This window comes from Trachinotus anak, unplaced genomic scaffold, assembly GCF_046630095.1.
Source record: "Trachinotus anak isolate AG129_WGS33_773 ecotype Australia unplaced genomic scaffold, CSIRO_AGI_Tana_v1 ptg000005l, whole genome shotgun sequence".
Taxonomy (NCBI): Eukaryota; Metazoa; Chordata; class Actinopteri; order Carangiformes; family Carangidae; genus Trachinotus; species Trachinotus anak.
Genome location: NW_027273856.1, coordinates 19133739 through 19158089, shown reverse-complemented (window position 1 = coordinate 19158089; position 24351 = coordinate 19133739). Strand labels below are relative to the sequence as shown.

General features: G+C 42.1%; 2 protein-coding genes and 1 non-coding gene across 4 annotated transcripts in view; all 3 read left to right on the top strand.

The window, feature by feature from the left end:
* LOC139621832 (hormonally up-regulated neu tumor-associated kinase homolog) overlaps nt 1–24351 on the top strand; it is a 118519-nt gene that overhangs the window by 36900 nt on the left and 57268 nt on the right. The window lies entirely within an intron of this gene.
* trnay-gua (transfer RNA tyrosine (anticodon GUA)) lies at nt 11001–11090 on the top strand. Its single transcript is given in 2 exon segments — nt 11001–11037; nt 11055–11090. It is a non-coding gene; the product is annotated as a tRNA-Tyr (tRNA).
* Nucleotides 19575–24351, top strand: part of ccnk (cyclin K) — a 263741-nt gene continuing 258964 nt past the window's right edge. The window contains exon 1 of the mRNA XM_071478713.1: nt 19575–19580. The gene's annotated coding sequence lies outside the window, so the exon portion shown is untranslated. The remainder of the gene's footprint in view (nt 19581–24351) is intronic.

The window sequence follows — 24351 nt, the reverse complement described above, 5'->3', positions numbered from 1 at the left end:
CACTGATGGCTTTATACAAAACAGTTGCAGCCTTACGCCTGACTCACTCTCTCTCTCTCTCTCTCGCTCTCTCTCTCTCACACACACACACACACACACACACACACACACACACACACACACACACACACACACACTTGTACTTCTATCTTTGTGAGGACACTCATTGACATAATACATTCCCTTACCCTAACCTTAACCATCACAACTGAGTGCCTAACCCTGACCCTGACCCAAACCTTAACCTAAACCTGATTCTAACCATAACTCTAAAACCAAGTCTTAACCCTCAAAATGTGATTTGAAGAAGTGAGGACTGGCCAAAATGTCCTCACTTTCCCAAAATGTCCTCACTCTGTTAGTAAAATACTTTTTTTGGTCCTTACTATGTAGCAAGTACAACACACAGACACACACACACACACACACACACACACACACACACACACACATACACACACTCCCTAATAACAAGGCTGTGTAATATCTGATTGTCCTGAGAGTGCAGGATCGTGTGCTTATGTGTTTGTGTGTTTAGATCAGTGATCCAGATAATACAGCGTCACCTCTGCGCCTCACTGACTGCTGCTGCAACACACACACACACACACACACACACACACACACACACACACACACACACATTGCATCTGCCCCAACTTGTAATTACCTGGAGAGCTTTTGTGAGCCCTAATATGCTTGATGCTGGTGTGTAGGTTACGGGGTGTTGGTTTTCACTTGGTGTCAGTGTGAGTTTCCTGCTGTTTCAGATGCTGATGTCTAGGATTTGGGGCTTTTCCCTTTCAACACCTTCTCTCTCTCTAGCTGATGACCACAGATAACACTTCTCTCTGGCCCACTCCATCTTTTCCCTCTCTTTCATCCCCCTCCTCCCTCACTCTCTGTCTTTGTGATAATGCTGTGTGTGTGGATGTTTACCTCTAGATAACTTTATTTTGACTGCTTATGTGCCCCTGTGCTGCTGCTGCTGCTGCTGCTGTGTGTGTGTGTGTGTGTGTGAGAGGTTGCTGACAGACATGGACAACAGGAAAATAGGAGCAAAAAGAGGGCTGACCCAGGGGTGAGAGGGGACATGAAGAGAGGTGTGTGTGTGTGAGTGTGTGTGTTTGTGCTCGTGGTTGTTTATGGTGGTAATGGGCTGCTCGGACTAGTCCTCTTTTGATCCCCCCACGCCACCTCAGTTAGGAAGTGTTGTGCACAAAGACATCTGCTTTCTGAACTTGATAATGAGACACCTTAGACCTCTGGTCAGAATAGATTTTTAGCCTGCACAGACACAAATAGTCACGTCCATATTCTGTACACATGCTTGCATTTCAAGGAACTTGTTTGTGTTTATGATGTTAATCTTTTTAATAGCTTCTTTTCAAGGAAAAGTTTACAGGCAGAGCATATGGCACAGCTATGTTACCCACCCTTTTGGGTGGATGTGTCCATGCACCACAGCAATGTATGTTTATGTGCTAACTTGGCAAAGAAGCGTTCGCATTTTATTAGTTTCTGTCTTTGCATCTGTTGGATGCTAGCTACGTTATATTTAGCATTTACATCCCTATGTCTGAAATTAGCCCTGCCGTGGTGGAGCTAATTCTGGGAAATATATGCTAAAATAAGCTCCACATAAAACACATTGTCTGGTTTCCGCTCGCCTGGCTCTCTCTGATCACTCTGCTGTAACCAGCTAATCACAAGCAGCATGGCAGCATGCTGGTCTCAGCCCACTATGTTTAGTGTTTACAAGGCTTAAACACAGCCCTGTTTAGACATGCTGGGCTCATATAGGCAGAGAGACAACAGATGCAAACATATACACACTTTTTGCAGTGTATGTATCCATGCATGCAGCCCACTTGCACACAACACACACCAACTGCCTGGCTTTGTTATAATTGGATTTGAGGTAAGACAGTAAATGTTGTCAGACTGCATTATGAGAAGGTTAACACAGACGTGTGTGTCCGTGTCTGGACGCTTACATTTCTGACCATATAACTAAAACACCGTCATTCTCAACAACACAGGGAAATGTGTGTGGCCACAGTGCAGAGAGCGTATTGAATCTTTACAAGCTGCATTATCATCAGTTTGAAAAGGAGTTTGTTTGGTTTGTTCCCACGTAAGGAGATGACTAGTCTCCCATGGCCAGACGCATCTTCACAGTGTGTGTTGGTGCTGGAGAGTGGTCTGGCCCCATCTACAATCATTCTGCTGTTGGGGAAAAAACACTCTAGCTTGTTTTCATTTCTTTAGACCTATCACAGTTGTCATGGGCAGCGCTGAGCCCAGGATGCAGTGACGGTGCAGCAGCAAAATAATGTTTGGTTGGGATTTGCATGCGGGGAGAAGAGCACTGTCATGAAAATGGCTAATTCCCCCCCAAAGAAAATGCCACAACAAACAGTAAAGACATGTCGGCCGTGCGATTGCACAATCTTCATCTAAACTTGCCATTTTCAGAGTGTAGGTTGCTAGCTCGTAGGTTGTTGTTGTTTCCTGTAACCAAGGGGATTTTGAAAACAGTGAAATTTGAAAACAGGGGAAGCAGAAAGGGCAGAGATGGCGCATGAAATAGGCGCCCAGTGGCAGGTTTATTTCTACAGCCTATTCTGTGAGTCAGACTAGGAGATGACAAGAGATTAAAGAGGAGGCGTAGGTAAAGCATTTCACTGAATCTGAATCCACTATTGAATCAACTCAACTTAGCTTGACTTTCAACTTTCAATATTTATAAATAACTGAAACCTGAAAACTAGCACAGGCAGCCCAACTCAAGCACCACTCACCTGAGGCTGTGCTGCCACTGCTGCGGATGTTTTTCCTGTGGCATTTCATGAGTTGTGATACCAGCTTCTTCTCATTCTCCTTCCCTCTCCTTGCTCTCTGGGCCCCTGTGGCATTACAGAGCGTGACGCCTATGGCAGTCAAGGGAGTCATAGCTATGCTCCTAAATTAAATACAACTCTCAGAGTGGAGAACATTCATGGCCACACACACACACACACACACACACACACACACACACACACACACACACACGGTGTGCTAACAGTGCTTCTACCATCATAAGACGTACACATGTACTGTACATAGGATATTCTGTAGGTAAACACACACACGTATGCGGATGGATAGTCAAAGCAGACAAACATAAATACACTCATTCACAAGGACACACACACACAAACAGTTTGTGTTTGTGTTGGTGAAAGCCCACTGGATTTATCTGTTAGCGCTCAGAGGCCAGTGCATGTGGGATCCAAACACAGTGGAATTATGGGAGATTAGGTCAAAGGTCAAGGCCAGGAACACAATGCAGTGTGTATTGTGTGTGAGTGTATTGGAGGAGTGATGAAACGGTCTCGTCAGGGAGGGCGCTCTGCACGCATCATCAGGCGCGTGATGGAAGGTGTTCACGAGGAATTTAGATTAGCACTGAGAGAAAACAAATGAGAGGGGGAGGGAGGGAGGGAGGGAGGTGTAAGATGACCTGAGAAACATCAGCTCTTTAGGAGACCTTCAACAAAGTGCTTCACCCTCAGTTTCTGGTCCTGAGCAGTGGACAGTTCATGTTTATTGAGATATTATTTCAGGTTCTGACAGGTGGAGGTGGAATGAACGGCAGAGTCTACTTTGTTAGGTCTGACAGGAAGCATCCAAGACCCAACCTGGGGCCTAAATGATGCGTGTACGCCATCTCCCTCATGTTAATTGGTTTTCTTTTGACCAGGTGTACACATGGTTATTTAGAGCGAGCCAAGTGAGATACAGTGAAGTGAAAATACAAAATAAACAGGAAACATGGAATTTAACATAAAACAAAGTAGTTAACTTCATTCATTATTATCATTGTAAGTTTTATGTTAACACAACAAAAATAATTTACCAGAAATATTCATGTGCTTTGTGTGCTTCCTTTAGCATTGTTTAATATTATGTCCTCATTATTCATTGTGAGGTATTCTGTGATCTGTCTCCATGCTATTTTGATATTTACTAATCACAGTTGGGGACGCCTGTCTAGAGCCTAATGAAGACGTCTCTGGTTCTGACAGATGAAGTTCAGAGTAAAACAGGACTGTACAGTTGGAGTTATTTCACTAAAGTCGGTAAAATTGTTTTTTGTTGTTCTATTGTGTGCCACACCTGACAACTTGTGGCACAGACAGTGTTTCTGTCTGAAAACTGATGGATTGAGGGAGTGTCTTCATCCATCTATGGCTAATTGTGGCCCCTGGGATGGGTCCAAATTACATTCTGTACAATCAGGTTGGGCAGGGACCTGTTGTATTGCTTAGGGTCCGTGTGAAAAACGTGTTGAGGTTAGATGGAGAGTTTGAACTTTGAAGTGTAGGGAAAGATGACGAACATGTGTTAACTGGTGGTGTGTCATGGGTCTGCCCATGTAGATGTGCCCTCTGTTCGGGTCTGACTGTACTTGGGACCCTTTCAAATCTGTTCTTATCTTTTAAGATTGATTAATGCATGTCATGTATGAGTGGCAGCTGTATGTACTGAATTTAGCTGTAATGACAGCCTTGCAAGCGGTGCAGTTTTTTTGTCATTTTTTCTACACTGCCTTGTGGGCCTCAAAAATATATGTTTGCATCTGTGAAGGAAAAAATAAAATAAAATAAAAATCAAAAAGTTATCAACTAAAATCATAAAAATGACCTCACCTCTGTGCAGCAGCCAGCAGCAGTGATGAAAGCATTTCTATTATTTTGACCCCAACACGCCGTCGTCACACTGCACACACAAATGCTGCAAGTGAAAAAGGGTGAATTTTAGGGTTCATGAGAAAGCCACCAACATTTCAAACAAAGAAAGAGACATATTTTCATTAGATGTTAAATATACATTCATGTATGAAAAGATGGTGGGAGTGTGTGAGAGAGAGAGAGTCTGAGAGACTGTAGCTCTTTTGGGTGAGCAGGGTTAATAACGCATCACCAGAACCACCAGGTCATAACCTCTACTCACACTCCGTTTTATTTCAATTAAAAGACACAAGGCCTAGTATCTCTACATAGACGTGTGTGTGTGTGTGTGTGTGTGTGTGTGTGTGTGTATGTGGACTGAGACGGAGTGTGAATGGTGTTTATTTGGTCATGGGTCTAAACCGGATGGAAAGGTGTGGGTAATGGCAGCACTGGGAGATGATAGCTCGAACATACACACACGTACATGTGCGACCGTCAGTAGTATGGTCTTACTGGGAGTGGAGCTCATGCTACATTAGTGTCTGAATGCCGTGTCCTTCCCAGCAGCGTCTCCTGTAGTGGGTTGGTCGTGGGAACGGAGCACGATCATATAGGGCAGCTGACAGGCAGGCGCTGACAGGAGACTGAAGTCAGCGATGCCTGTCGAGGCGCTCTTAGTTTGATTCTTTTTTTTTTTTTCTTTTGTCTCCTCTCATATTGGCCTCTTTTTCGCCAGTTGAAAGAGAAATGTGTCATTTATGAGATTTTTAATTTTTTTTTGTCACATGAAGCAACCATCAAATAAGATCAAAAGATAAGTCTTCTCAGACAGCTGATGCAAACACATTTTAAAGGAACTATCTTTATGTTGTCTTTGCCGCTGAACGCAGTTTCTTGGCAGGATCGGGTGGTGGTGATTGTTGCTTGACAAGAGCTCCAGCCATCGTTGTCTTTACAAGACTTTATAATCCCCCCTCTGAGCAGTGGTACGTCTTCAGGGTAGATTGGAGGCTACAGTGAGTTGCAAGTGGAAAGTGACGAGATGGGTTGAAGCTAACTGGTTAGCATGCTAACTTCAGTAGAAGAGAAGACGTTATAGAGACAAGAGTTAACATTGATGTTGCTTTCCACCGCCTAAGACAGTTCTTGATGAGTAAAGGAAAGATGCCTGATGCTGAACTTGAATGTTTTCTCTTGACTGGTAATTAAACAGCTGTTGATCTTAACATTGGCTATGTAGCAATGGCAAACCTTATGAATAGCTCCTTTAAATAAAGCCATATATCTAAACTACCTTGTCACCAAACATGAACAATATTGGTGGATTCTGCAAAACCCTGGATTTATTTATCAATTTATCAACTTTGAAATACAAAATTCTTACTGAAAGCCACTAAACTAAGGATTCATTGTATAAAAGTGTTACTGTTTTATCAACCAATAGAAAGATGTAAGTTTAAACACCTCAACTTTAAGTCAACTTTCACTCCATTCCCATCTTTCCTCATTGAAATACATATTTCACTTTCAGTTGTATTGTCTTAAATATAGATTTCATGTAGTTTAATTGAACAAAGCTGTTATCCTGACCTGAGAGTTACCTCTGCTGCCCAGATGACACATACAACCCCTATTGTATCTGAGAGGTAAGTTTTTGTCAGCAGCAGTTTAATATGCCCTGATCATAAAAAAACTGGCATCACACAAGACAGCCGCGACTGTAAACAAACACACACACAAACACAGGCCGCATACGTGTCTAAACAGAAACCAACAGTGACCAGTGGTTACAGATGAAACAGATGAAGCTTCCTCTCCCAGGCGCTCTCATCTATTTCCCTGCCTCCGTGAAGATCCCGACTGGGATAGTCTCGCCTCAGTGCAGGTGTAAGTGTAAGCTGGGGTGTGACTGAGGAGAATCCAGAGAGAGGCTGAGACAGAGACCCAGAGAGCCGAGCCGACCGAAGCAGAGAAAGAGAGACAGATGTGTGAACAGATTAGACCTGCCCTTGGCGCCTGTCTGTGGTTCCAGGGAACTGATGTGTCACCCGGATCCTGAGGGTGCTGACAGCAGAGCTGGGGAAAAGAAGTTGTTGATGCTACTTGGAGTTATTTTGCTCTTTTTATGATCCGGGATGCTTTGTCTGTGTTTTGTCCTCACAGGAATAGATAGAGAAAGTGCAGCCATGGTCTTCACTCTAGTTTTAAACTTAGAGTGGACATTTTTTTACATTATATCACCTTAGGCTTTGACTCCATGCCTTTGGTACTAATATCATTACAAACACACTAAATGGACAAGCATCATTCAGACTTACAGAGCTGTAATTTTTGGCAAAGTACCATCATTTCCAAAGATACCAAATGTAGTTATTATGCTGAATTATGGGAAAAAGTGTATGAAATAGTGAACAGCATGAACAGAGCCTTCATCTGCCATTAAATAGGACCTTGAATGTGAAGATTTCCCACTAAAGATGCCAATTCACAGAGTGATATATCTTAAATGATGAACTTAAAAAGGCAGCTTCAAAGCTTTGAGGGAACATTTAAGGCTGAGGTTTATTACAACGTGAGTTGAATTTCATTTTTGTAACTGTTACCATGGTTTCTCCTTGGTATGGGACAAAACAATCATACAGGCTGTAAACAAACAACAGTTTTTGATTTGGAGATAAAACTGAAAGTGAGTGCGTCTGCAAAGATAATAATGATCCCTGACTGCACAGAATAACAATGTTTTCACACAGCCATGGTTATTGGTAACACTGAACCAGGATCAGTCTGTAAACTGTGATGCATGTTTGCAACTGACAGGTTTGCTATCTCCAGCTATGTGGATAATTCACCCCTTGAATCTCATTTTGTCAGTCGAATCACTGCACTTCAATGAGTGGTTTCCAGGTTTGACTGATGTATGTCACAGTATCTGGAGTGGTCCTGTGTCAACATTCCCAAACTGCCCATTTCTTCTTCTGAATGTCTTTTTTCCCCCTTGTGTGTCAAACCTTTCCCTGTCATCACACATGGCAAATGTGCACATGAATGTGTAAGTGTGAAGGTGTACATATATGTGTGTGTGCATCTGTGAGGGTGTATGTTCTCCTAAGTGACACACACCTGGTTTTCCCATATCTGTTTTACAGCCTTTTGCTGTATAACCCTGACCAGTGTCTAACCATCTGTCCGGCTCTCTGGATGCTTGTAATAACTAGTTACCCCCCTCTGCCGTCCCCCACATCAGACCCCCTCCCCCTGTCCTCACATGAATGATCCCTGAAGAAAAGTAGTTCACCTACAGAAACTCAAACCTCATCAGCAGAAATTTTTAGAAGAAAATGATTTTTCACTGAGATGTGATGTTCTCAGAGTTTGAAACACTACACAATGAACTGTGTAGGCGTGAGGCCAAGGTGACATATAAAGTGATGGTGTGAGATGTTGAATATCAGACAGTCACTCACACATCGAATATGCACAGTTTCTCTCTCTCACACACACACACTTTCACAGGTACACAAGGTCACACACGCTTAAGTGTTTGGAGGTGGTTTACTTCATTTACTTCACACCTTCACACACCTGCGGGGCAGACGCTGGCCTCAGTAGATGGTTTGTGCAAGCACATAGATACACGCTACATATGTTTTCCATACAGTAACAGAAACAAAGACAGGCATTCGCAACCACACAGTTATCAAAATGACACAGCCGGGAAAAGTTGCAGCTGTAGGGAGGTACCCATAATCTCTGTGAAGAGATAACGAACATACACACACACACACACACACACACACACACACACACACACACACACACGTGCATGAACTTGCAACATTTCAAAGGGAGCAAGCCTCCACAGTAACACACAGGAAACCAACCTTGTCCTTCAAACCTTGTCCTGTGTGTGTGTGTGTGTGTTTGTGTTTGCTCTTTGATGTTTAACTGGTCTTTAACTTTCATTATATTTTACACCAATACCAGTACTAATACTACCTCATTCAACTCCAACTAAAACCTGATTTATACAGTTAAAAATTGCTGTAAATTCTGTAAACACACACACACACACACACACACACACACACACACAGAGGAGCAAAAGAGGTGTGAACAGGACAGGAGTTAGCATATGTCACGTAAACCTATAGATAAACGCAGTAACTTAAGCCCCCTGAATAAAAAGTCAGAATACTGGTGCTATTTACTACAGCCTATTAAAAATCACTGCGTGGAGATGTGTTGCGAGGTGACCTCCTAAATACGGTGTCTGGTTCTGTGCAACTGTTTCCTAGTTGGGTGTCGTGTTGCGTCGTCTGAACCCAGCCCAGGATACTTAACATACTGTACTGTACGTGTGTGTGTGCGGCTATGATTATAAACAGCTGTGTGTATCTTTACACACGTATGTGTGTTATTCTGAGGTGAGGCGTCACCAAGTGTGAAGAGCGATTTCAAATGAGGACATCTGAACCTTTACTCAGGATGTTAGGAGGCTTAGTTGATCATTCTGAACCAAACCTGATGACAACAATTAACAGTGTGTGCCAAGCAAACGCACACAGTTAAACTGTGGCTTCAAAAGTCAGGTTGTGTCAGCATTTCAGCGACATTTCACTGGTGCACCCCAACTCTGTGACGTGGATGCTGTGAACAGTTTTTTCATGTATACAAAGACACCATGTAATTTATGTTGTAAACAACAAGTTAGAGGTGAGTTAGAGTATAGAATCTGTGTTGAGGCAGATCAAGTATATTTTAATGGATCATTATCAGCTAGGACCTCCCCATTAGGAAACTTTAAATGAAGTATTTAGTATTAATTCACATTTGACCCATGGGTAAACAGTGGAAGCTGATGGGTCACATCTTTTTTTTGTGCCTGCATGTGGCTCATTTCCGCAGATTTCAGTGTTGATGTTTTTATCGGTTTCAAACTCCTGTGGAAATCCAACCTCTGCTTCCTCTCTGCAAACCCCACAGTCAAAATACACTTGTTTAGGCTTCAAAGGGATTACACAGGGGTTAGCTGGGTCCAGAGGGGTATTAATGGATGGGTCAAGGTGGAAGGAATTTTTTGGAAAAGGGAGTAAGGAAGCAAGATTTAGGCTGATTTTATGGTGAGATGGTTTTGGATATGAAGATGGATTTTGCAGGTTTGGGACAAACTTTTGTTCTCCTTCTTGGCCATTTTCTACTTAAGAAAATGGAAACTGAAGGTGGCTCTACTGAACTCCAACCAAAAGAAAGAAGGGTGGAAAGAAAGTATAAATATAGCAGGGTGCGGGTGTTGTAGTGTGGGTGAGTAGCTGCTGTTCCAGTCTGAGCTGTGTGCTGTGGGGTTAATTAGGCGTATCAGGGACTAATCCCTCTCCAGGGTCATCTGCTGGGGTCACGCCTAAAAAGAGAAAGGTCACAGCAACATCCGGCCCAACGCATTAATGATGGGTTCATACTGTAGACCTGTGTGTGTGGGTTGGAGGAGGGGTCGTGTCTGTTACGTGTTAGTATTTTAAAGGTTCTCCTTCATACTGTAGTTTGTCTTGTATCTAGAAATGATTTAGTGCTGTTAGTGCTCATTTAGTGCTGTTAAAACGCCACACAGAGCAGCTCTAAGTGTCTGCTGTCAGGCCTCAGTGTGTGTTATTTGCTCTGGCTAAATAGTAGCAGATGGAACAGTATTGATGACTGGCCTCTGATCACTATTATTGATCAGTGATTACAGTGCGAAGGCTTTACTGTATTCAACTGAGCAGAGGCACAAACACAGTGAAGGAGCTACTGTAGCCCACAGGGGACAAACTGCTATGTGTGAGTACAGCAGTGTGTGTGACTGTTGAGCAAGGACAGGGATTAACCACACACACACACACACACACACACACACACACACACACACACACACACACACACACACACCCTCAAAGATGCACAGTTTTCACTGACAAAAACTCAAACACATCAGCCCTGAAATCTGCAGTAATCGAGTGATGAGGGTTCAGAGACTGAGGCTAATTTTGTGAGTGCTGTTTATGTGTGAACAATGTTGATGTGCGTCCACAGTAGTGTATTCAGGTCAGATCTCAATCCACAGAACAGTAGGAACTAAGAATCTCTCTTTGTCTGCAAATAAAAGAAAACTATGTAACAATAACAGTACATCAAACATCTGGTCAAGATTTTACGTTTTAATATAGAGCAAAACTGTATTATAGATCATTTATAGATTAATATAATTGTTATAATTGTTATAATTTTCAGAGGACACACAGCACAACTCCTTCGATAGCTCAGTTGGTAGAGCGGAGGACTGTAGAGTGACTCTAAATAGTAATCCTTAGGTCGCTGGTTCGAATCCGGCTCGAAGGATGTGACATTTTCATCAGCAGAGATGATTGTCGTAGGATTTGCAGTTTGTTCTTTGGTGCATTTTAAAACACTTCCTTCTGTTTAATCTCAGGTAATAACTGCCACACTGCTCACACACAGATCAACACCACGTACACCTGCGCATTTATCAATAAAACAAACACAAACGCCTGTTCTGAGACCTGCAAAGGCTTCTCTAATAGTGACATTTGTCAGTCTGTTGCACTCTGCTTCCTCCTCTGAATGTCTTGTGTATACTTGTCTATTTTTATGAACATGTGACAGCCATGTTTCTGTGACACTGCAGAGCAAGACCCTGACTTCTATATTGTGTTACATCTACTTTTCATCACCTACCATTACGGCTCAACTCCAAAATAGAAAAGGCTCTATTTTTAGTTTTTATGACTCTTCTCATTATTTGTGTCACCAGCCACGTTGCCTTTGTTAGAAATCTGCCCTTGATAATCAGTTTACAGGCCACACTGTCATAGTTTTCTGATTTCAATGAACACATTTGTTATGCTAAAATGGGTCGTAGGCCTTTGTCACTATGACAAACGTGACTTGTCATGGCAGAAATCGTGTAAAAGTGTAATTATACCACAATACCAGAGTCCTGGTACTGTGGTACCCTGTGAATTAGCCAAAGCTAACTTTATTTATTTCTTTTTATTTCTATTATTTGACCAGGAAGTCCCATTGAGATAAAAAAAAAAAAATGTCTGTTACAAGAGAGGCCTGGCCAAGATAGCAGCCATACAGACACATCACATTTTAAAATACAGCATAAACATAAAATACCACATATACGACATGACAGCAATTTGAGCTTGATGTCTTCTCAAGAAAAACAAGTACGTCTCATTTACCGATTTCTTGATGATGCCTTTAAAGTAGGGCTGTCAGCATTAACGTGTTAATGGCGACGAGATTAAGGACAGAGCATAACACGCAATTTTTTTATTTGTGTTAATAGCGTGCCACCAAAGATTCTTTATTTTACACGTCACTGCTGCTGCTACCAAAGATTCTACAGCGCTACGTTCTAGAATCTTTGGCTGCTACTATTTTGACCCTTTCACCCACCCTTACTTGTTATCAAGCTGCCACAGACACTTCCTACAAAGATTTTACATTGCGGAGCAAGATTCTTCATGGCAAGTCACGTCTGTGGGAGCAAAAGGGGGACGGTTCCTGTCAGCGTAAAGGGGTGTGTCGGGAGACCTAAATTGTTTAAATCCAATGCTTGAATTATTGTTGGTGAAGATCAAATGAGTTGGAAAATAAAAATATAACTTACCCAGAGCTCGTCTACAGATAAATAAATTATCACACATCTTCATAATTACGTCAGACATGCTAACGTTAGCTTCTAGTTCAGACAGGCTGACGGTTATGTGTTGTCAAGCAAGAGAAAACTGTTCTGAAATGCAAAATAATAGAATTTGAATCATGTGATAAAACATGTGATTAATCGCGATTAACTATTGAAATTCAACGAATAATCATGATTAAGAAAAAATGTATCATTTGACAGCTGCGTAAGTTATCAATGGATATAAGTTGATCTAATTGTAGGTCTTTCTGCAGATTATTGCATGTCCAAGGTGACATAATAAAAAAATGCAGTTTGCCCCAGATTTGTGAAAACCCATGGTTCATTGAAAAGCAACCATCTAAAAGAGTGTAGCTGATAGCTGCCTGAGCTAAGACAGAAGAGAGGACAGAGGAAGTTTACCCAGTATCGCTTTGTGGATAAAAATATACCAGTGCTGTTGTCTGTGAGTGGTCAGTGATAGAATGTATTGGTACACTGAATCAAGGCTCCGTAACACAGGGGGCTCTGCATGCATATACAATACATCCCCATATTCAATCACAGGCAGAAAGGTAATTCTAATTTTACACCTGTGTTCAAGAAGAAAACCTGCCAACAATAATAAAGGCATATGTTGTTATTCTGGCTTCCCATTAACAAGCTGTTCTCACAGGAAACACGAGGTAAACTAAAAAGCTTTTTGCACAAACATGCTTGCTTATTTTTGGTCTGATGCACCTCACTGTCACAGAGTCGTGTTTGAAGTGGAGAGCCTGTTGATAAAATGAGATGGATGAGGCCGAAGACTGCCAACACACACTGTAAGTGTTAAATATAAATACTCACAACAGTGCCAATACTGTAAACAGATAAATTATTATACATTAGACTTAAAGTGAGGTGAAGTCAGCCTTTGAAGATGGATTATAATTGTTTGCAAACACACCCTCTGGTGCATTTATGTCATAAATAAAAGTGGCAATAAGGAAGTGATGATGTGATTTAAGGTATGACGAAATTCAAAATGCATAGCACCAAACTGAAGGTTGTGATTAAAGAACTGCATGTGGCAAATTTTCTTTAGACAGATGCCAAGTTCTGATTAAACAATGGCTGTTTTGAATTTAAGCACTAAAATTTATCATCTTTCAAAATGATTCTTTATTCTTTTCCCCTTAAATACAGTTTCTAACCAGTGTTGTCTCCAGTGTGAAGCAGAAGCTCCATTAATGTTTCCCTTTATTTCGTTCCATTATTACCGGTTGACTTATTGGCTAAATACAGGATCTGTGTTGTGATTGGCTGGAGTGAGGCCTGCGTGTGGTTGGCTGGGATCCAGTGTGATTGACAGCTCTACCTGGGTGGTAGGAGGCAGTGACAGCTCTGTCGCTGTGGAAACAAACACAGCAATCTGACGAGCCAATCAGAGTTGAGTGAGAGCCCCGGGGATTCATCTAACACATGCTGAAGATTTCCTCAAGACCAAAACACACATAAACACACACATATATTCTTCTGTGTGCCATACTGCTTTTTTGGCTATACGAGTGTGTATGTGTTAAAGTTTATTTGTGCGCATGTGTGTATGCATGTGTGTGTTAATGTGTGTTGAGTTAATGTGTGTGTTCTCCCCGTGTGGTGTGGTCTTCTTTCGACACCGACTCTGGGTCGTTGACGTGGTTGTCATGGGAGAGTGCTCACTAGACCTGCACGCGCACACACACGCACACACACACACACACACACACGAAACACGTGCACATACACACACAGACACACACCAGGGGACAGGGGTCAGCTTGTATTAAAAAACCAAATAAACGAAGCTTTCCGCACCACCAACCCACCGCAGACAAGACAAGCAGACAGAGAACGAGAGCACGACAGGAGGAAGTGTGTGTGTGTGTGTGTGTGTGTGTGTGTGTGTGTGTGTGTGTGTGTGTGTGTGTGTGTAGGTGGGGGGATTTTGGAGCTGTAGCAGGATAGAGCTTACATTTGTCAGGGCAGCAGGTTGGTTTAGTAGTTAGGGAGACTTTTCCTCACCTGGAGGACATGAGGTCAAATCCACCTGTGCCAGTGAAGGGCCCTTACCGTAAACATTAAATCCTAAACAACTCCAGGAGCATCATCCTTTAGTTTACCTGACCTTTGACCCTGCCATTAGACAGTAGTAGTCTAAGCATATTGAAAGATACTGACATATTAGAGGATCTAAACCTGTCATTAGACTGCCTGCCAGGTCTTTTGGCTGCAGCACAGTGCTGCTCTTCCCTCAGCTGTCCTGCTCGTCTCTTCGCTCTCTGTAGAAGGCATGACCTTGGATCTGACGTGTGTTTTAAAGTGTCAGTTTGTGTGTTTACCCTTCATGTCCAGCATGTGACTTGACGATTGAGTAGTCTCTCTCTCTTTTTGTGTTTAGTAGAGCAATGTGTGTAATTGTACATTATGTATTATTCTCACATTTTAATTTTCAAATCTCTGAAATTGTTTTCTAGCTCCTATCACCTCTCTTCTTTATTTCTCTTTCCCGATCAGTCATCTTGTTCTCTTCCTGTCTCTTGTTCCATCACTCACTCCTTTCTCCTTTTCTTTTGTCTGTTTATCTTTCTTTCCTGTCGTTTTCTTTGCTTTATCACATCTCATTTATAAACGTCTCTATCTTTATTCCTTTCTCTGTTTATTTCATTCTTTCTCCCTCTTTCTCTCTGTTTATGTCTCCTTCTCCCCTGCCCGCCTTTTTTTCCTCCCTCTTTCTTTCTCTCTCTCTCTGGCTGTCGTAAATCGCTCTCTTGTTGGCTGTTGAAGTGTGAGGAATGGCAGATCTGATGGTTTCTCACAGCTGTTGCAGCCTTTCCCAGGTTCACCTCACCACACTGCCCTCTGTGGTCCTGGCTTTCAGACCTGCAGGCAAAATATACAAAACATGAATAGGCTTTTAAATATTTGAACTGCTTTGATGTGTGCTTGATTTATCTTGCCGATTAGTCCAACAAGTGAGCACATCTCGTGCAAAAATAAGCTAAATCAGGTGAGGCGTCTGCTGGGTTTAAGAAACACTTAAATTACAACTAATATTCATCGTGGTCTTGTTGTGTACACATGCACAGTAATGCAATAGGTGTCAGAGCAGTGAGATAGCTTAAATTTAAGTAGACACACTCCCAATGATACTGCTGTTTACAGATGTATAGTACTCAATACTTTAATAATTAATTCATCTAGACTGTGGAAATGTGGTGCTCTGGTTTACATATCAGTTCAGTTTCATAAAAGCAGCTAAAATGAGACTGTTTAAGCACCTCCCTACTCTAATTCTTCTGATTTTAATCAACATCATATGGTTCTCTTGGGTCACCCTCTTAAATCAGTGATTTAATTATTTTCATATTTAAAGGAATAGCTCCACATTTGCTTAGAGTTAGATGAGAGGATTGATACCACTCATGTCTGTACGGTCTATATGAAGCTACAGCCGGCAGCCAATTAGCTTAGCTTAACACCATGGTTCACAACCCTTTCCAACTCATGGCCCACTTTAAATTCTCAAAAATGTTGGCGGCCCACATCCGACCCCAAAGGATACAGAGGCCAAATAATATCACTTGTCGATTGACCATCTGTCTCTTGACTCTCTTTCCTTTGAACTCTTCCTGTTGCAAACCAGCTATCCATTTTTATTCTCCAGTCTTTGCCATGGATGTAATCTTTTAGCTCGCAATCAGACTGTGATAGCCAACAAGTACATAATGTGGTCTGGCCAGCGACAACATAGAATCATCATTGGCTTATCGCAATGACAGGCCCAAATAAAAGAGAGAAAAAAGCAGCGTAAGAAAGTTTTAAACATTTTTAATATTTTTAAAGACTATTTTTGTTTTAAAACATTTAAAAATATGATTAACATTTTCATTTTTTAAAGTTAATTACCTCTTTTCACTAAAATTGTACTGTTTTGCAAATGTTTTGTGGCCCACTTTCAATAGCTTCACAGCCCACCATTGGCCCGGAGCCAAGGGTTGGGAACCACTGGCTTAGCACAAAGAACGGAAACAGGCTGAAACCGATGACCTGGCTCTGTCCTTGAGTAATAAAATCCGCCTAGGAGCACATCTAAAACTCAGTAATTAACCTGCTGTATCTCGTTTGTATAATTCATAAGCTCGAAATGTAAAAATGAGAAGTTGCAGAGTTAGACAGGGTCATGTGTGGAAATATTTCATGGCTGTGAGCAGTGACTCTGAAGTCTCCGCCTCTTGCTTGTCAATCTCATGGTGAGGACAAGACTTTTTTAGTTATATTTTATTTTACTCTGTAAAACCAGTGTATATGTGTATGTGTCTTTTTATAATGACTAGTGTTTCTTTTATGTCTTGTCTTAAGGTGTTTTCTGTTGAATTGTCTTATGGTTGAAAGGTGCAATATAAACTTGTCTTGCCAAAACCCTCTGCCTGCCAATATTACACCGTTTGAACTGTTTCAACATGTGTGAAACAGGCCGCAGGTGTGTTGTTTGGAGTCTGTTAATGGAGATAATGTCCATGCATACACATAGGTAGCCTCATCTTTGACTCTGAGCTTAATGTCATTGCCATAATCGGCGTTGATGTTGTATTTATGAGCTCTGTCTCACTTGCATTATTTCCCTCATCGTGTTATAATATTAGCAGGTAAACATGGCTGGTGTCAGTCTGTAAATATTGACTTAATGAATCCTTCTTGCACCTCGTGCCCTTGAGTGTGACAGCTCTGTTGTCGTATGAAGACGCAGTGTCCTGTGTCAGCACAGTCTCGCAGCACATTGCCAAATATCCTCTCGCCATTCCCCACCTCTCAGCAGACCTCCTACCCCCACTGACCGTCCACACACACACACACACACACACACACACACACACACACACACACACACACACACCAGCCCATTCCAGACCAGGTCTCAGCATGGCCACACCATGCACAGGATGATCTAAGACCTGGCATGTGACCTGTCCAACACCACCAATGATACAGTGTGAGCTGGTCAAACAAGCTTTTCACCAAAACGTTCCAGACTTCTAGGACCTTAGTTATGAGGAAAACTCCCAAAGAATAAAGCAACATTATGGTCTGACGGGCCCCTCACCTTGACCTGTTCAGAAGTTTTCATGTGGCTCTGCCAGGCGTCACTCAAACAGCCAGAAGAGAGAGAGGATCAGATCATTATTATCACCTACGGGGATAAACAACTTGCTACCTCTCTCTTTCTCACCCCATCCTTCTTCCCCACTCCCTCCCTCCTCACTTTCACTCCCTCTGTGCTCCCTCACCCTGCCTCCTCCATCTCCCCTCCTCTCATCTTTCCCTGCGACTCCCTCCTTTGCTCCGCCCCCTCTGCTCGCCCCCATTGAGTGAATAGTGATCATGTCTGGCGTTTCATCGGCTCTTTGCACTTCTCTCCTCTATTAAGATTGATGGGCTGCTTGGCTATAAATGAGCATGCTAAGACTCGGACAGGGCCACGGTCAGGCAAGGGCTACATCCACACAAACACATATGGACACGCACACGCACTTCTCCTATTAGCAGCAGAATGTGGGAGCTGGGGCCCAGGAAGGGGCACTATTTTTGTTACATGGAAGCATACACACACACACACAGAAGATATACACAGACAAACACACCCACACACACGCAGGCATGACCCTGTTGGTCACCTTTAGCAGCGTCTGCTGTGGATCAGGAACTCGCACACTGCTGACCAGTACCTCTTATGTTTTATATCTTCTACTGAAATCGAAGACGAAATCAATGAAAGCTTAAATTGCTGATCTTTCAAAAACACTCATTCTGGTATTTTTTATTTCATGTTTCAATCGCATACTTTATTACTTTTTAACACACAAGCAAAAGCACAATGTTTTAACTGTGTGCAAAAAAACCCCTAAAATCCTAAATTATGCATTCAGTGTTGTAATGAGCTTTAAAGAGAAAATCCATAAAAAACAATCATGACTTGAATTGATGGACATCATGTGTGACACTTCTACACACATGCAGATACTCAGCTGGATTGGTGACAGGCTTTGTGGGCTCATAGGTTGTTTGTTTGAAATATTACACTCAATTAAATGAATAATGAATAAAAAATTAATAAATGAATAAAGAGCCCAAAGCTACACATCCTGTACAAAGTGACATATATTTGTGGAACTCTCCATTTAACAAAGTTAAACAATTAATTTTTTTTGCATTTAAAAAAATAACAATCCCATTAAGTTTGTGGCACCATGGATATATGTCATTGTAACTGCTGATTTCTTCCTTATCCATGAAATGTCATCTGTCCAAATCACTGCTGTGCAAAAAAGGTCTACACAGTTTGACTGTACCTTTTTTGCTTTATACAGCCTTGTGTGGACTAGCTGTGGCCACCCAAACTGGTGGCATTTAACCTGCAAAGGTCTCAGGCTAACCCTGTCACTAGACAAGAGTGTTGACATCGGCTGTTTCTGCAAACCCCGGATTGGACTCAATAATGGTGGTTTCTTATGTCTAATCTCAACGTTTTTTAGAGTCTCGCTTTGTAAAAGTAAAAAGGGAAAGATTGTGGGGACAGTAAATATAAAATAAGTTTTCTCCTGCATGAAGGTCAGAAGCAATCAACACCCACTGACCACCCAAACCTCCACACACCTTACATACACCTTACAGTTTTATTTGTTTAATGTCCCTGTGTAGACAAATTGATTGACCTGCTTGACATAGTGTTGAAAAAGCTTATCTTCCAGGGCTGAATTTTTAGTTGTTTGCACAATAGCCACTTGCATCTGAGACAGAACCAGTTTGGTTTGACTTTGGGTCTCCATATAAGAATGTTCTCTTTCCAGTGAACCCACCATGCCTGCTGTAATAATGCTTTGTTGGAGCTGTTCGGTAACAGCAGGATTTCTCTTCATGACAGTATGTCCCTCTGTTGTTCAGTTTAAGGTCACAGTGGTTAAATTTCACAAATTAAAGTCAAACTTTACACTGTTATAAAATTAACATATAACTTGTCCATTCTAGTTTGTTTTTTCTGTCTTTTCCTTGGTAAGACTGCTCAGCAGGTGCTTAGGTCAAGTATTAATTTAAATTTCTAAAAAAGTCCTCAACCCTTAAAACTGTCTGCCTAAGGCAGCTGTGAATAACTGTCCTGTATTTGGTTATGTGTTGGCCAGAGGGCTCATGAGGGCCAAAGCCTCAGATCACATGGTTAAAGACCTGATAGACATTTACAAGACACCACAGAGCCTCTCCTTTCTTTTTGGCTCGACACTCAGTCTATCAGATCTTCTCAGCGTCTGACATAAGCACACAGTGTTACATACTAACTGTGGAGTCTATGTGTGTATTAACATTAGTGTGTGTGTGCTTGTGCTTTGTGTTTCTATGTAACACAGCAGAACTGGAGAGACACAGTCATTGGGTGCTTGTGTCCTCTTTGTTGACATGGAAAGATTACAGGAAAATATTGTGTCATAATTATTTCTCAACACCCCCCTCATAGATCAGAGTTCACGGGGTGTCTAATAGGGGGTACTGAGAAACATGCCCTGCGGAGCGGACCATAAATCAGCTTAGTGCGGGCAGATTTGATGACAAAGATTTAAGGGCTGTAAAGGACACCCTGAGCCTCAGATTCTTGCAACTGTCATCAAATACCCACTGGGCCATTAACAGGTCACGCAAGCGTAGCTGAGCTGAGCTGGCAACATCATCAGCACACCCACCAGCTGAAGCCCCCTGCAGCACAGGTGCATGTCCTGGAACAGCAGCAGGAGCAGATGAACCTCTTTGTCCCGGTATTAAGCCCTCTCCTCTCCCCCAGTGAATGGGAGAAACAATCCTCTGTCTTTACACATACAATATGTTAAGTTTATTATAAAATTCCTGTTTGGGAAACCTTTGGATGTCCTTTTTTGCCAGAAAACTTAAGGCTTTTCCTATATTTCACGATAGGCTCGTCTAAACCGCCATTTGCAATTCTAATATGCTGCTCATCAGATACAAACAGACCTCTTTTTTGCCTCTGACAGTTGCATGTTTCTTTGCCAAACCTTATTCTGTGCTCCAGGGAACTTTCTCGTCACTGCCCAACATGACCTCACCTGTGGACTCCCCAGTTTTTATGCTTGGTCACGTACAGCAGGCCATAACACCACTCTGAGCGCACTCAACCACGTGGTCACGTCGTCGGCCCGTATGCTAATGCTCACTTCAATCACACAGGACGCTAAAACCGCATAACTGGCCTCTATGCAAATGCTAACTTCTGTGATGAGTGGTCAGGGTTGCCAGTTCCCCGAGGGAAGGAAGGGGGCGGGTGTAGAGGAAAGATATGGTAAATAGGTTTATTCCACTTTTGCCAAGACGCACAGTTTGAGAATGCCACAGACCATCATACTGTACATGGGAAACATTTTAAGGCAATGCAAATTAGCAGTTTTTCAACTCAGTAGCATTATTCCTTATGCTTTGTTTCCTTAGAGCTTATATTTAATGTAAAATGCACTCATTTGTTAAAAGAGGTTCCTGATGAACACACTGTAATCTCCACTGAACACTATTATCATGTTAAAGAGCGCTGCACTGGAGTTGATGTTGCTTAGTTGAGTTCATGTGCCAAACTGTAACCGTTTGTGTAAACACTGAGGCTGGAAAGGCCAGAAGTGCTTCTGCTTGTAAATATTCAGCACCAAACAACAAGTGGAAACAAGTGGACTCCATGTTTTAACAATGCAAGAGGGCAATGCACATGTGTGTAGGTGCGTGTGTGTGGGGTTGTGACCCGAAAAGAGCCAGCGTCTCAGAAAAGTTTCTTTTGCTTGCGCTCGCTCTCATTCATGTTCCACTTTTATAGTGTATGACTATATTAGTGTGTCTGAGCTGGCATGAATACACACATACAAACACACTCTAGAGTGACGACTGATACCTCTCAGCTTTGATTTGATGCCTCAGAGCTTTGGGAATATTCAGTGTCACGATGAGATGCTTAAGCAGCGATGCTAAGTGTGTATTTATGTTCGGCTAACGTGAACAGTAAATCAAAGTGGTCTACTTTAGATAATAATAGATATTACATGTAAAGATGATACATTTTACATAGTGAGTTGTATCACTGTGACACCCACTGTGATGACACATTAAAATGCCAGCCAGAAAACACAAAGGTTTCTCAGGGCACAAGCCAAACCCAGCTCTCTTTTCTGAAAACTTTCCGTCTCTGCAACGCAGTGTAGATAACGTATTGTCAACTAAAAGTATTTTAGGTTGTGCATTATGTTCGTATTGTGCATATTGTAACATCCACTGATGACATTTTTAGCATTTTTCCACCACGTGCCAACCGACTCTACTTGACTCTACTTGCTTTTGCTTTTCCACTGCAGATAGTACCCCCTGTCACTATAGCAATGACACACAAAACTATCATGACGTCATCTTCAACGCAACACATGTGAATGATGAAAGATATCAAAGGGATACCAAAGAGAGAAACGTCTGCACCTCCTCAATTGATGGGCACGGCGTCATTTTGCGGAACAAGATACAGTAAGCAGCTGATTGGTTGTTTAAAAATGGTGGGTTTGATCAGAACCATGATGAAGTAGTATTCACGATTCTCTCTGACCAATCAGTAGTCTGCAGTGTTTTCATACAACTTTTGGTATTACTTCAGCTTGCTAAGAACGTCAGTGGAGATGATACTAGAAAAAGTACCAGGTACTATCCACAACTTTTGCTCGCTGGAAAACCAAAGAGGCGAGTAGAGTTCAGTCGGTACCAGAGACTGTATGTAAAAATGGACTTAGACTACAGGTCTGAAAAGTGAAGCCAATGCAGAAGTGCATTAAACCTGCATTATATCTTATGACCATCAGGGGCGACTCCACTGGTTGCAAAAAGAAGCCTGATTGTATTGAAGTCAATGGGAAAATGTTACTACTTCTCACTTGATTTATTACCTCAGTAAATGTTTTCCCGATGACTTTATGGGCTCAATCACTAGTTTGAGGTCTTCTTCAATACAGCATGATGTTCATTTTTTAAATTATGGTCCCATTTAGAGGACAATAGACCATAAAGCATGGTATGTGTTAGGGCGTGGCTACCGTATGATTGATAGCCTGTACCACACATGACAACCTGCCTGACAATCAGGATGACAATCAGATCCACCCCTCACCCATCCTCAGCTCCACCTTCTCGTAGTATGGTTTCTCCTGGTCTCAAAAGATCAAGATGGTGAGGACAAAATTACAAACTCGAGATTTCAGAACAACAGTTCACAAATCAGTGGGTGACGTCACAGTTGGTTGCCACTTGGTCGGTACCATGCGGTGGAAACTGGCTATTTGTTCCAACGTAGGGAAATTCGGGGAGATGAATGGGCGTATAAAGAGTAAGACTTCAATACTGAAAATACATGTTTGCACACCGTCTCTTACCTAAAGTCAGCATTGTCTTTTTCAGTAACCATGATCTTGAGCTAAACCATGTCTTTTAGTAGCCTAACCTTAAACATACCGTAAAACATACTGTTGTTGCCAGGTCCCTTATGTTCCTCTAAACTTAACTAAGTTGTTTTAGTTCCTCATCTGCAACTATACCCTATTAATATTGTTGTTACCAACAACATTGCTTTATTGTTTATGCTGTATGGAGGAAAAAACAACAATAGCTTTAATATAAAACTAAATGTAATCTCATGGTCACTAGTTATTTCAACCAAATTTTTTTTCTCTTGTGAAAAAAAGTTGTAGATGATTAAACTTTGGAGAACTGGTTGGCCTGATGACACTTATTGTGTGTCACATATAATCTCTTTTGTGGTCCATTAGAGTGGTGCCTGAAGGTGGCGATGTTGGTAGTTGGTCTGGTTGTCTCTCTCTCTTTATATCCCAGAAACCATGAGTTCTGGGATATTCATGGTCACCAGAGGATGATTATTGATTTCGTTTTTAAACTCTCCTTCCTCTAATGTCTAGATTTTACTTGTATGTTACCGTTGGGCAAAACTTGCAGCTTTGTTCACAAAATATAGTCATGTCATGCTGAGGTTGGCATGAAATATGTTGACAGTCTTCCATGTTCCCAGAGGATGAACCCCACTGACTGACCTGCTGACCTTTTCTCTATCACCACCTTCACACTAAAATCTCTAGCTGAAAATAAATTTCACAATAAGTTGGCAGATATCCATGAAATTGACTGAAATATTACCTATAGCACTGACATACAGATGGTAATGCCAGTTTGGACTGGTAGTTAGACTGTTTAGATTGTCTCAGTCTCACCTTTTATTTCTGATTGAAGTTTGAATACATATTAGAATTTCCTAGAAGTGTCCCGAGCCACTGAAAAAGAGAACAAACTTTCTACAACTCATACAAATCACAAACACACACACACACTCTGTTCCTGCTCTCTGCTGCCTCCCCTTCCCTCCTCCTTCTCCTGTCCTCCCCCTCCAGGCGGATAGCGTGACAGTTCTGTCACGTCGGCACCTGGTCATACACAAGTGTTAATGTCTCCACCACAGCCGAGAATCACCGGACCACTGACACCATGCAGGAGTGTGTCTGTGTGAATGTATGAGTGTGTGTACCTGAGATGTTTTGTCTTTCCTCTCCATGTCAGAACTTCTAGTTTTAAAGGAAGTAACAGGGAGAAGGAGACTAAATTAGCACTGTGTATAAATCTGTATGTTTCTGTCTGCATTTGCCGTGTGTGTGTTTCTGTGTGTGTGGTACGGATGCACCAGGCAGGGGTCCCGTCCCCTGTCACTCAGAAACAACAAGCCAATCATTCCTGGGTTCTAAAATAAGCTCTCCTCCCCCCCTTCCGTCCTCTCTCCCCTCCTCTCCCCCCCTCACATGTGTTCCTCTCCTTAGCACCTCTCACCTTCAGAGTGACAGG